The sequence below is a fragment of the Mastomys coucha genome, unplaced genomic scaffold (genome assembly GCF_008632895.1).
Source record: "Mastomys coucha isolate ucsf_1 unplaced genomic scaffold, UCSF_Mcou_1 pScaffold16, whole genome shotgun sequence".
Classification (NCBI taxonomy): domain Eukaryota; kingdom Metazoa; phylum Chordata; class Mammalia; order Rodentia; family Muridae; genus Mastomys; species Mastomys coucha.
The window spans coordinates 1,667,956-1,680,366 of record NW_022196898.1 but is presented as its reverse complement, the minus strand read 5'-3'; the positions used below and the strand labels follow the sequence as shown (position 1 = coordinate 1,680,366).

The 12,411-nt window shown below is 42.6% G+C and overlaps 1 protein-coding gene across 3 annotated transcripts in view; it reads right to left on the bottom strand.

Annotated features, from left to right (window-relative positions):
* Noct (nocturnin) overlaps nt 1-12,411 on the bottom strand; it is a 21,809-nt gene that overhangs the window by 5,953 nt on the left and 3,445 nt on the right. Inside the window, exon 2 of one of the 3 annotated variants that reach the window (XM_031376209.1) lies at nt 7,873-8,127. The exons of 1 other annotated variant lie outside the window; for it this stretch is intronic. The gene's annotated coding sequence lies outside the window, so the exon portion shown is untranslated. Of the gene's footprint in view, nt 1-504; nt 528-7,872; nt 8,128-12,411 lie in introns of those variants that run through there. One more of the 3 variants, XM_031376210.1, reaches the window with a different exon arrangement.

Genomic DNA, 12,411 nt, shown 5'->3' with positions numbered 1-12,411 from the left:
AAAAAAAAAAGAGCACTGACTGCTCTTCCAGAGGTCCTGAGTTCAATTCCCACATGGTGGCTTACAACCCTCTGTAATAGAATCCAATGCCCTCTTCTGGTATGCCTGAAGACAGCAACAGTGTACTTACATATGTATAAATAAATAAATAAATAAATAAATAAATAAATAAATAAATCCCTGTCTCGAAAAAGCCAAAAAAAAAAAAAAATCTTTATACAAAAGCTACACCATTCACTAAGGGATACATAAAGATCAAACACAATACAAAGGAGGGCAGAGTGAAGAGAGCACTCCATCTTAAAAGCAGAGGCTGGTGGGATGGCCCAGTGGGAAAAGCCCCTGCTCTCATATCTAGTCTGACAACCTGAGTCTGATCCTCAGAATCCACATGATAGAAGAAGGGGACTAAGTCCCAGAAACTGTACTCTAGCTTCCATGCATGCACATACAGACACAGAAAACACATATAAATAAATGTTTAAAAAATAACTCCAACTGTACCTTAGCCAACATAGTTAGTTTTGGCTACATTTCTCATGAAAGCCAGCCCTGATGGTTTGTATCTGCTCTGCCCAGGGAGTGGCACTATCAGGAGGTGTGGCCTTGTTAGAGTAGGTGTGTCACTATGGGTGTGGGCTATAAGACCCCCATCCTAGCTGCCTGGAAGTCAGTATTTTGCTAGCAGCTTTCAAATAAAGATGTAGAACTCTCAGCCAGGCGGTGGTGGCGCACACCTTTAATCCCAGCACCTGGGAGGCAGAGGCAGGCGGATTTCTGAGTTTGAGGCCAGCCTGGTCTACAGAGTGAGTTCCAGGACAGCCAAGGCTACACAGAGAAACCCTGTCTTGAAAAACCAAAAAAAAAAAAAAAGATGTAGAACTCTCAGATCTTCCTGCAACATGCCTGCCTGGATGCTGCCATGCTCCCACCTTGATGATAACTCTGAACCTCTGAACCTGTAAGCAAGTGCCAATTAAATGTTGTCCTTATAAAGACTTGGTCATGGTGTCTGTTCATAGCAGTAAAACTCTAAGACACCAGCTTATTATATACTAGCATACAAGATGAGTTTGAGGTTAAGTTACCTGGGACACATCCTCAAAGTGCCAAAAATACTAGAAAAGTCTTTAAAAAGGCTGGCATGGTTGAACACTCAAAACTTCAGATCTCTGTTAGTTCCAGGTCAGCCTGGTCTACATGGCAAGTTCCAGGCCAGCCAGAGCAATGCAACAAGACCCTAACTTAAAAATAAACAATAACTTTAAAAAGAGACTTAGAGATACAACCCTCACTTGTGAATACATACCACTTACTGAGCCTGTCACAGAAATCTCCATCAACACCTGCCTCCCCCATACAAGCACAGCCCACATCTTCAAATGACCATCTCACTGTTTCAATGGCCCACTGTGTATCAGATGCTACCCTAGTCTCCTGTAGACAGACTGGTGAACAAACAGACCAAACCCGGGTCTCAAGCAGCATATCTTGTAGTGGGAAGACCAAAGGACCAGAGTGTACATTTGGCGAAATTGCAATGGAGAAAAACAGGAGAGGTGAGGTAGGACTCTGGGTAGCAGAGAAATTGCTTGCTTATCTGTGATGGTCCAGGATGGGTCTTCAAAGATACAGGGGGTTTGAAAATAAGCCCAACAGATCTACTGAAGGGCAGTCTGGACAGAGGGAGAGCAAGTGCAAAAGGGAATTCAGAGTTGATTATCTGATTTAATCCCAGCACTCAGGAGGCAGTGACAGACTAATGTATACAATTATTTCCAGACCAGCCAGGGTTACACAGTAAGACTCAAAAACAAAAGAGAAAAAAACCCTACTACATTGTAGGGCCATATGGACAGACAGAAGAGAAACATCAGAGGACAGAGGAAAAACAGTAGTGTGTGTGTACTTCACCACCAGTGGACTGAGATGGATGGGGTGAGGTTTATCTTGTGAAAACTAAAAATCCACAAAGGCAAACCCAGGGAAGAAAGATGGGAAAACACTTTGTAAAGACACTCCATGAGGAACCAAGGACCTGCACACATACTGCTGACATCTGAAGGCAGATGAAGGAAGAGAGCTGGAATTAGTAACACAGCAAACGTTAGTGACAACAGAAATTTCTTATTTTTGGTGTTAGGAAGGGTGGGGGAAGAGGAGGGAATAAAAGAAATTATTTTGAGAAAATTTTGCCTAAAAAGGAAAAAAAAAATGTACAACTAGTCTGAGCATTTTGTTTTTCAGACTTTTTGAGATGCTGTGTTTGTGAGTGCAGGTGGTGAGTGAGCACCAAGGAGCCCTTACAACAGCCTGAGGAAGCCTATAAAACACACGCCCCTCCCCAAGACACTAAAAGTGCTGACGAAATATGAAAAAGTTACTTCGATGTTCAACAAAGACAAAGAGCATACAATATTATTCATGAAAGCTACAGAAGTTCAGGTAAGGACAGTGGTGGACATCCTTGCACAGAAAACAAGACTAATTAAATTACGAAGTTCCCACACATAACTCAGTCTTGGTGGCTCCACTGTGATTATTATTATTTACATGTGTAGTTAACTATTTTGAAAGACAGAGGGCTTACAGCTGTTAATTGAATAGGCTTACTATATTTAGCAACTAGGGACCATGATGCCCTTTAGTATGTGAAGAGTTAAAGCAGTGTAGAATGTCCATTAAAATAAAACATTATTAGTAGAAAGGAGCATGAGTGACTCCTAAGAGGACTATCTTAGAAGCATTCTTTAAGTGACAGAAGCCAGGTCCAGACTGTGAGGTTCCCTGGAGGAACCATAGGACAGGAAACTAGAGTTTGCAGGAGTGGCAGCTGCTAGGGCAGGCAACTCCTAGAATGGTTGGTACATGGGCTGGGGTTTGAATGAGAATGGCATCCAAGCCTCCAAGGCTTGAATGCGTGGCCCCCAGTTGGTGGAGTCAGGAAAGATGAGGATTGGGAAGTTTGGCTTCACTGGAAGGGGTGTGCCATTGGGGTGGGGCTTCAAGGTTTAAAAAACAAACAACCAACCAACCAACCCCCCTCCATTCCCGGTGTGCCCTATCTGCCTCTTGTTTGAGTTTGGGCAGTGGTTCCCAGCTGTTCTGTCGCCATGCCTTTGCCCCACCATCATGAGCTCTAGCCCTTTGAAACTGTAAACCCAGTTAAACACTTCTATAAGTTGCTTTGGTCATGGTTTTTCATATCAAAATCCACAGAGGCAGCCATAAAGAATGAATTCGATTCATGTAAATTTAAATATTAACTGGCAGTTGGAGACTTCAAGAGTACTTGACCAAGGAATCTGACTAGCTCTCAGAGCAGCCTAGGAAAAAGGGGGGTATTATTTCTGGAAAACAATGTTCGACAATAAAATATAGAGATTAAAAAAGAGGAACTGTGGTCACACACACTGTATTCTACTTGGTAAAGTCCTTTCACAGAGGGAAGGACCTAACAATCCAAAACTACTGGCTTGTGAAGAAACAAAACAACACAACAAAAGGGTAAGTGGGTGCAAGTGTCCCTGGCTAGGACACTCTAAGTAAAGGAAGAGAGATTGAGAGGGATGCTGTAACATGAGCACGTAGCAGCAGTGGGAATTCATGCGTACCTTCCTGTGATGTATAAACATGGATGTAATACTGGGTGTGTGCGTGTGCACAGGCTCCTGTTCACAGAGATAAGTTCCTGAGAGCTAAGACCCACGGCATATAGCACTGTGGCACACATATCTTGATGTTTAATGCTAGTCTCAAAATCCAACCAACCTGGGGCGTGAGGTATGTAGTGTTAGATTTGATTATCAGTTAGGATGACTTGTTGCTCTTGCAATGGACCTGGGCTTAGTTCCCACAACCATAACTCTGGCACCAGGGTATCCAGAACCCACTGCTGACTTTCATGGGCACCAGGTATGCATGTGGTACACATACAAAATATAGGCAAAACACCATACACATAGAATAAATAAATCAATGAAACAAAACAAAACAAAACAACCCAATCAAATAACTGGGGCTGGAAAGAAGGTTCAGTACCAGTATCCACACCAGGCAGCTAGCTCACTATTACTTGTAATGAGTTCCAAATGATCTGATACCACCCCCTAGCCTCCTTGGGCACCTAGACACAAGTGGAATACACTCATACAGACACATACACATAAATAAAAAAGTTAGAAGTAAACAAACCCATAGTCCCTGAAAAAAAAAAAAACCGACTAGAACAAGGAAAATAAATAACAGAACCAAAGACAAGAACCAACTTGAATGAGACTTCAATGGCCAACGTGGAATGGATGTAATGCTAGCATAGAGACCAGTAACCCTGTTCGGCACACAGGAGGGAGAGGCCTGGTATACCCAGACCACAGAGAGAAACTGCCTCAATAAATGAATAAATAAATAACAAAACACACACACCAAGGGCTAAAACAAATCTTGATAAAACCATATAAGGTAAATAGACAAATGGGTGGAAATGTAGGGAAGCTGGTCCTCTAGAAGATTCCAAGTAATTTATGAGACACCGGGTTCTTGAAAAACCTAGCAAACCATACAATGGGCAGATGATCACAGCCAAGTCTGTGAGTAAGTCAAGTGCACGCAGTCCCACATAACTCTGTCTTTGTGGGCCAAAACCATTACCCCAGCTCACCCAATAGGAAAGGGCCTGCTGGCACAGAACTGTTATAATTCCAGTTACTCTAGAAGCTGAGGCAGGGGGATAATGAGTTGTATATCTGAGTAGCCAATACAGTAAGTTCAAGACCAGTCAAGGCAACTTAGTGAGACCCCCCCATCTCAGTAAAATTAGTCAAGACAGGGACGACAACTCAGTGATGGAGTATCTGTCTAGTATGAATGTCTAAAGCCCTAAGTTCAATCCCCCAGTACAACAAACAAACAACTCAACTGAGAGGCAAAGTCTTACAAGGTAGTTCATACCTGCCTAGAACTAGGCTCCCAAGGGCTGAGCTTACAGGTATGAGCCACCTTCTTCAGCTAAAAATTAAACTTCAAAGAAAAGTGCAGGAGAAAATCTTGTGTCTATGGGTTAGGCAAAGAGTTCTTAAGTACAGTACTCAAAAAGCATGAGCCACAACAAAGTAATTGGAGCCTCAAGTATCTATGGACTGGTGCAGAATGAGTAGCCCAGCAGCACCATCCCCTAAGCGCAGTACACCTTAAAGCACGTTTCCCCGGCCCTAAACACAGCTCACATCACAGACCCATGATTCCCCAGCCTGGCTTCCCATACTCACTCGAGCTTCAAAACTATAGCACTCCTGACTAGTTAGCTTTGTGAAGCACCTAAAACTCTAAATACTCCAGTTTACAAGCAAGGCTGAGATCTACCAATATGCAAATCCTAAAGAAATCCAGCCCTTTCTCCTACCCTCTCAACTAGCTAGCAACCAATTTTACAAATATGTTTTTCTAATGGTGGTCTGTCATTACATTATCTAGTTTACACTATCATCTAACTACATTTCATACACTATATCTCATATTTTTATAAGTTCGGGATTATTATAAAGATTTTTTTTGTTTACACTTTGTCCTAGTTAGGGTTTCTAGTGCTACAACTAAAAAGCAAGTTATGGAGGAAAAGGCTTATTCAGCTTACACTTCTAGATCAAAGTCTATCATTAGAGGAGGTCATGATACCCACATGGGCTAGCCCCTCTCCATTGATCACTAATTGAGAAAATGCCTTTAGATGGGTCTCATGGAGGCACTGTGACTTTAAAGGCAATCTCAGTAGCTGAGATCCAAACTGGTGCTACCTGGTTCCCAAACAGTCCGAGCAGCAACCAGAAGATACAGCTCCCCACCATGCTCTCTTTTCTAGTTATCCAGCAACTACTCACACGACCCAGCTAAAATAACAACCAAAATCCAGGAGCGTCTTAGGCATGCATCCAGGGAGATTTGGAAGCTGATCAACCTTAGGCCTAGGGAAACCTGGACAATGAAGTACACACCAACACTGTGCATGACAAGGACCAGTAGCCCAATGCTGCCATCTGCTGGCCATGCACTCAACTACCTCAAAAGGTTACGATTAGCTCATTCTCTCATTAACCTGAATAAATGTGGCCACCTTCAGGGCGAGTAAGTGAAAGTTCATACAAAATGACATGAGAAAGTTGGATGTTAACTATACTGCATATTTGGTATACTCTGAAGGAATCAAATATTCAAGCACACACACTAATAGCTCTTTTTTTTTTCTTGACTGGACGTGCTTTTTTAAACTTTAGTTGTCCTTGGATATTTGAACCATTTCTCCTTTCACACTACAAGTGCTAGGATTAACAGTGTGTACCATCATATCCTAGGCATGGGACAGCTAGCATAAGGGCAGGGACAGTACACCCAGAAAATGTTAATAGGGCTGGGGATACATGGTGATAGAGCATTTACCGATAATGGCAAAATAAATAAATTTTTATCAGCAAAGTACATAGTCTTTGGCAAGCTGCCTGCATTTAGCTTTACCTATGTGGACATAGTTTCACAAGTTTAAATGCTATGTAGTCCAGTGGTGAAGTGCTTACATTTTATGAGAAGGACCTAGAGTTCAATCTCTAACACTAAGCTTAAATCAATTATAGCTCTTTAAGACTGAATAGATGTACCTAGCATATCTGAATGATTGGCAGTTCTCTAACATGTAAAGAGCAGGCTGTTACAACGTCAGATCATGTGTGGATACTGATGTTGGGAGACTGTAGTTGGGGCCCTGAAGAAAGGTACCTGCACCTTGGACTACTGAGCGTCAGCATCTCCAGCAGCACTGACTATCGCAGGCAGAGGCCAAGCACACAAAACAGCCCAGACTTTGTGCCAGGAATCATCAGAGGTCAAGTTTCACCTCCTTCAACTGTCAACGTCACTGCCATTAAGGCACACACACTGGTACAGCACAAAGTGTACAAAGCAGTGTCATGACCCAAGTAGCATTTCCAGAGATATCCAGTGAAGGTCATGACTCTCAATCTAATGTGTCTAAAAATACAAACACCTAGACACAGTGCCATAATCCATGAACAGCAGGCCAAAAGCCAGAGACGACATGAGACAGCCAAAGCATGTTCCAGAAAAGGCTGAGCCATTTTCAGTTATGACAGCCTTATTAGAAAATATCTCTACAGAAATCCTTTTACACACACCAGTACTCACTCTGAAAAACAAATAAAACTTACTTTAACATGTTCGGTGTGCAACTGTTTCCCTAAGCTGGGTTCTACAATAACACTCTGAAGAGATATGTGGAAAAGCCCAGCACAAACAGTCTGGTGCCATCCCATCCCTGCATTAACAAGACCTGAGATGCTTTTTAAAAAGGCTTGTTTTTACAGCTGTGAAAAAGCCCAAACTCTGCTGACAGCACAGAGTTCACTAGAAGAGGGTCCACAACTAGGGTCTAAGCCTACTGTGTCCTGGCATTGTGCTGCTGCCAATCTATGAAACACTATTAGTTTCTTCTATATATTGATAACCAGTTGAGAAAAATATTAGCAGTAATATTCCAGGAATGTGAAAAAAAAAATGACAAAATTCAAATTTCAGTGTCCATAAAACTGCAGGGGTTAAACATGGGCCAAGAAGCCTAAACATTTACTAGGTGGCTCTTCAGAGAAAGTCTGCCAACTCATGTTTTAACCTTTATTAAAATGAAGCTGTTACTGGAAATGGTGGTTCATATCTTTAGTCTCAGCACCAGGAAAGCAGATGCAGGTGGACCTCTGTGAGTTCAAGGCTGGGCTTGTCTATCTAGTAAGTTCCAGGCCAGGCAGGGCTTTAGTTAAGACTTAAGTTAAGAGACTTTAAGAAAGACCTTAAATCTATCCATCTCCTCACCTGCTTTCACCCACTGCTCTCGCAGAGTTTGCACATATTTGATGAAACCAACCAAGTTTTCTGTCACTTAAAAAACAAGGAAAGGCAATTTTCATACAAGAATTTCCAGAGCTTTCTGGTAGTGGTAGCACACAGCTGTAATCACTTGGGAGGGTAAGCCAGGATGATAGGGGTTCAAGTTCAATCTTTATTTCATAGTGAGTTTGAAGACTGCTTAGGCTGCACAGGAAATTCCACTGGGCTATTTGATGAGACCTGTCAGAAACAATAAAACACAACTAAAGTAAAATTGTAAATTATCTATAAGAGTGGAAAGATAATTTACAATTAAATTATCTGGTTATCTGGCATACCATAATAAGTCACTGGGCCTGTTGGTTCTAGATCAAGTTAGCAAAACAGAACATGTATTTACTTTCTTTCTTTTCTAAGATCTTTTGAGAATAAAAAACACCTACATTCTAAAAAACTTAGGGCTGAAGAGATGGCTCTGTGGTCAAGAATGGTTACTATTCTTACAGAGGACCTAGGTTTGGTTCCTAGCACACAAGGACTCACAGGCATCTGTAACTCTAGTGCCACAAGATCAGACACTCAACTTCCTAGGGTACCAGGCACACATGTGTTACACATACATACATACATACAGGCAAAAAATAAAACTAAAAAAAAAAAAATTAAAATTTAAAGAATTAATCAGAAAGCCAGAAGTTATGCCATCAATAGGGCAAATTCTTGGCACCCATGCTGGGTTTCTTACAACCTCCTATAACTCCAGCTCCCTGTGATCCAATACCCTCTTAGAACCTCCCAGGAACCTACACGTGTGTACAGACTCATACACACAGCATACAAACAATATATGTAAAAAAGATATTTTAAACAGCTTCACTAGTTTCAGCCTGTTCCGCTCACTGCTTGCAGGACAGAATCAGTTAAAGCTCTATAAAGAAAGGGGGACACAACTCAGGCCTTGAGAGGCCTGTTCCTAGAGTGAAGCAGACCAGATCAGGAGCAATCCATGAACAAACTTCCCAGGCATTTACTTAGATTCCCCCGTTGCTTCTCGTCGCTGTTGTTTTTGAGCCAGGCCCTCATTGTGCAGACCAGGCAGGCTTCAAACTTGAAACCCTCTGGCGTCAGCCTCGGTGGGCTGGCACTACATGCTTCTGCTATCTTGCTCACTTTTCAAGGGTATTTCTGAGCAGGGAAGGAGAGTACAGAGGACAGTTTTCCTTACTTTTGGCAAAGTGAGTGGTCTCCACTGGCTTCCACATTCTAGAGAGAGGCCTAACTGCCACTTTCCAAATCCCCTTCCAAATCAGAGCCATGCAAATTGGGAATGTAGCTCAGTGGTAGTATCCACTTAGCATCAACAACAGGCACAGGGTTCAAAGCCCACCTCTGGACTTAGGTGTAGGAAGGGCAGATAAGAAGGGAGACAGAGAAGACTGAGAGAACAGTACTCTATCTAGGACAGAGGGACTTCCTAGGCACGTGATCACAGTACTTACTGGTACTGGGACTGAATGAGGAGTTCTACCACTAAGTGACATTCCCTGACTTTTTTTTTTTTTTGAGGCAGGATCTTATGCCTCCTAGGCTGGCCTCAACTTGCTGTGTAAAGAAAATGAAAACTCTGATCCTCCTTTCATGACTTCTCATTCTGAAGATGCAGTGAAAGTATTTTAAAATTGCCCTTTTCCCACAAACTTTATGATCTATTACCAATCTCTAATTTTTGAAGGTGTAAGAAATGCATCAATAAAAAAATTAGGGCAGGCTTCTAAAGCCCTAAGTGAAGTGAGTCTCCTTACACCATCCACCTGGGCATGCCAGAACACCCAATGTTCAGGCTCAACTTATTGGTATCCAAGTTCAGAAAACCAGAGTGGGCCCCTGACAGCCTTTGATATCGGAAAGAGAAAACGTTTAGAGACATCTGTATCCTTTATCTTTCTTTCTCCTGAACACCCTTGCTATGTCTGACAGGCTGAGCTCAGCCTAAGAGGGCTTCAAGCCTTACTTGAGTAGTAGTTTTCTTCTTTTTACAGGAAGACTGTTTTCCCCTACTACAGAGCAAATACAAGGGTTAGAGATGGAGCTCAGTGTCTCAGGATGCCTAGCCTGTGTAAGGGAGGCTCCCAGGTCAATCCTCGGCGCAGCACAAACCCACGACAGCCTCAGCTAGCCAGATGCTTTCAGCGAGGTGCACCACTTCTAAGTCCTGAGAATGTCCTGAGGTAGGATAACCAATGAGGCCAAGAGTAACTCCTACCTAACACGTGGCTGTCAGTCTCCCTTCCTCCTTTTTCCAAGACACCAGGACACTGCCTAATTCTCCGGGTAAAGCCCATTCTATCAGAATCCTCTCCATGGCTCCTCAAAGTTCTATGAAGCAGCTGGCTCAACAGCTCTTAGAGCAGCAGAAGAGAACTGGCTGCTCTTCCCCAGGACTTCCCAGTTCCAGGGAATCTACTACTTTCTTCTGACCTCTTCAGGTACTAGGCATGCACAGGGTGAACAGACATATATATGTAAGCAAAATACCCATAAACATAAAATTTGGGGGTTAAGAAGGGGGGGGTACCTTTGGAAAGGCAGGCTCAAGCTTATATAATATTCCCAACCCCCGAAAGAATACAAGAGGCACTTGCCTGTTTAGGAAATCAAATCTGTGAATTTGCTTTTGACACTGGGAAGTGTTTTCAATGACACTGTTCTCCCTGCCCCACTACTACCCCTTCAAGTGCGCCCTGTCTCTCCTACTCCTTCAAAGTTTCCCCCCAACCAATCTGGCCAAGCCAATCTGGATTGTTCTTAATTCCTGCTGTAATTAGCACATGGAACATTGTAACACTTGGTTGAGGCTACTGTTCAACAAAGTTCTAGATACAGTGCTATCAGTTGATGTGTTAATCTCTTCTAGATGCCATCTGGCATTAGGACAAAGGGAGCAAGGTCAAAAGATTTGCAAATGTCCATCCATTGATTTCCATTCTGGAGCCCCGGTTATTAACCTAACCAGCACTCCCAGTCCCCCTCTGCATTTTAACTGTTACCATTGACTACTATAGGAAAATGCTAGCTTAGTTCTCCATAAGGAAAAGCATTTATTCTGGAGAAGCTTGATAATTACAAGCTTTCCCATTTCTTCTTTCTCATAAACAGCTTACTCACATAGTTAAGGGGCTTACTAAATAAAGATGTCTTTTCTCCTGAGCTGGTATTTGCCTTTAAAAGCACTGTGTTCCAGCGGTGGAGAGCAGTGATCCAGCCAACTCTTCATTAACTGAGGAGGAGGATCTGGAGACTAGCATTTCCCAGCCCACAGACGACTCTGCATCCCTGCGGCACTGTAACTGTGGCAACTGTTGCCTTACTGTAGGCTGTTGTCTTTGCTTCAGAGAGGAAAGCAAAATGCTGAGATGGGCCTCCAAAGTTCCCTTTTAAGCCCATAGAGTATGTAGTAACTCTGAAGGTGCTTATCCTCTAAGTACTTAACTGCAAGATGCAGGTTAGATTGTGAATGTGTTGCCACTCACAACCTCACAAAAGAGGTGGAATAGCTTTCAGCACCTTCGAGGCCTTTTAACAAGTACGAGGCTTTTTAGAGACAATCTGCTTGCTTGGCTTAGTGGCCCATGCCTATAATCCTTGCATTTTGTAGTAAAGGCAGAAGAATCAGTGAGTTTGAGGTTATCTATAGCCACATAGGAATGTTTGAGACCAGCCTGGGCAACATGAGACCCTTTTCTCAAAAAAGAAAGAAAGAAAAACAACAGGGCTGGAGAGGTGGCTCAGTGGTTAAGAGCACTGATTGCTCTTCTCGAAGGTCCTGAGTTCAAATCCCAGCAACCACATGGTGGCTCACAGCCATCTGTAACGAGATCTGATGCCCTCTTATGGAGTGTCTGAAGACAGCTGCAGTGTACTTACATATAATAAATAAATAAATAAATCTAGGATTACTTTCTTAAAAAAAAAAAGAAAGAAAGAAAAGAAAAACAACAACCTGCTTAACATGAGCAAGGATCTAGGTTTAACCCTAAGAAAGAAAAGGGAAGGTGGGGGACTAGAGATAGCACAACAGTCAAGAGCACAGCTGCTCTTCAGATCCCTCTTTCACTGGCGCACTCCTGAGAAGCATCCCCAGGATCTGATGCCCTCTTCTGGCCTCCTCAGGTACTCCTACATCTGTGGCATAAGTAGCACACACAATTTCTTAAAAAGCGAATCTTTATTTAAGAAGTGAGAAGGAAGAAAGAAAAGGGATTTGAGGATTTGTTATTTCTTTCTCATAGTGTGGAAGATGGGTATTCAATTTTGATTTACTAAATTCAATAATCTTGAGTTCTTAAACAGAAATGAAATGTCTCTAAGATACTCTGGAGAATGCTGCCCACTCTACAAACCGCTTCTTCCCCACCATCCTTTAGTGCCTGAGAGGTCTTTCTTCCCTTTCCTTTCCTCTTTGTTTCTTCAAATGGTTCGCCTTCAAACCTAACCATTTTCTCTCTCTCTCTCTTCTCTTTTGTT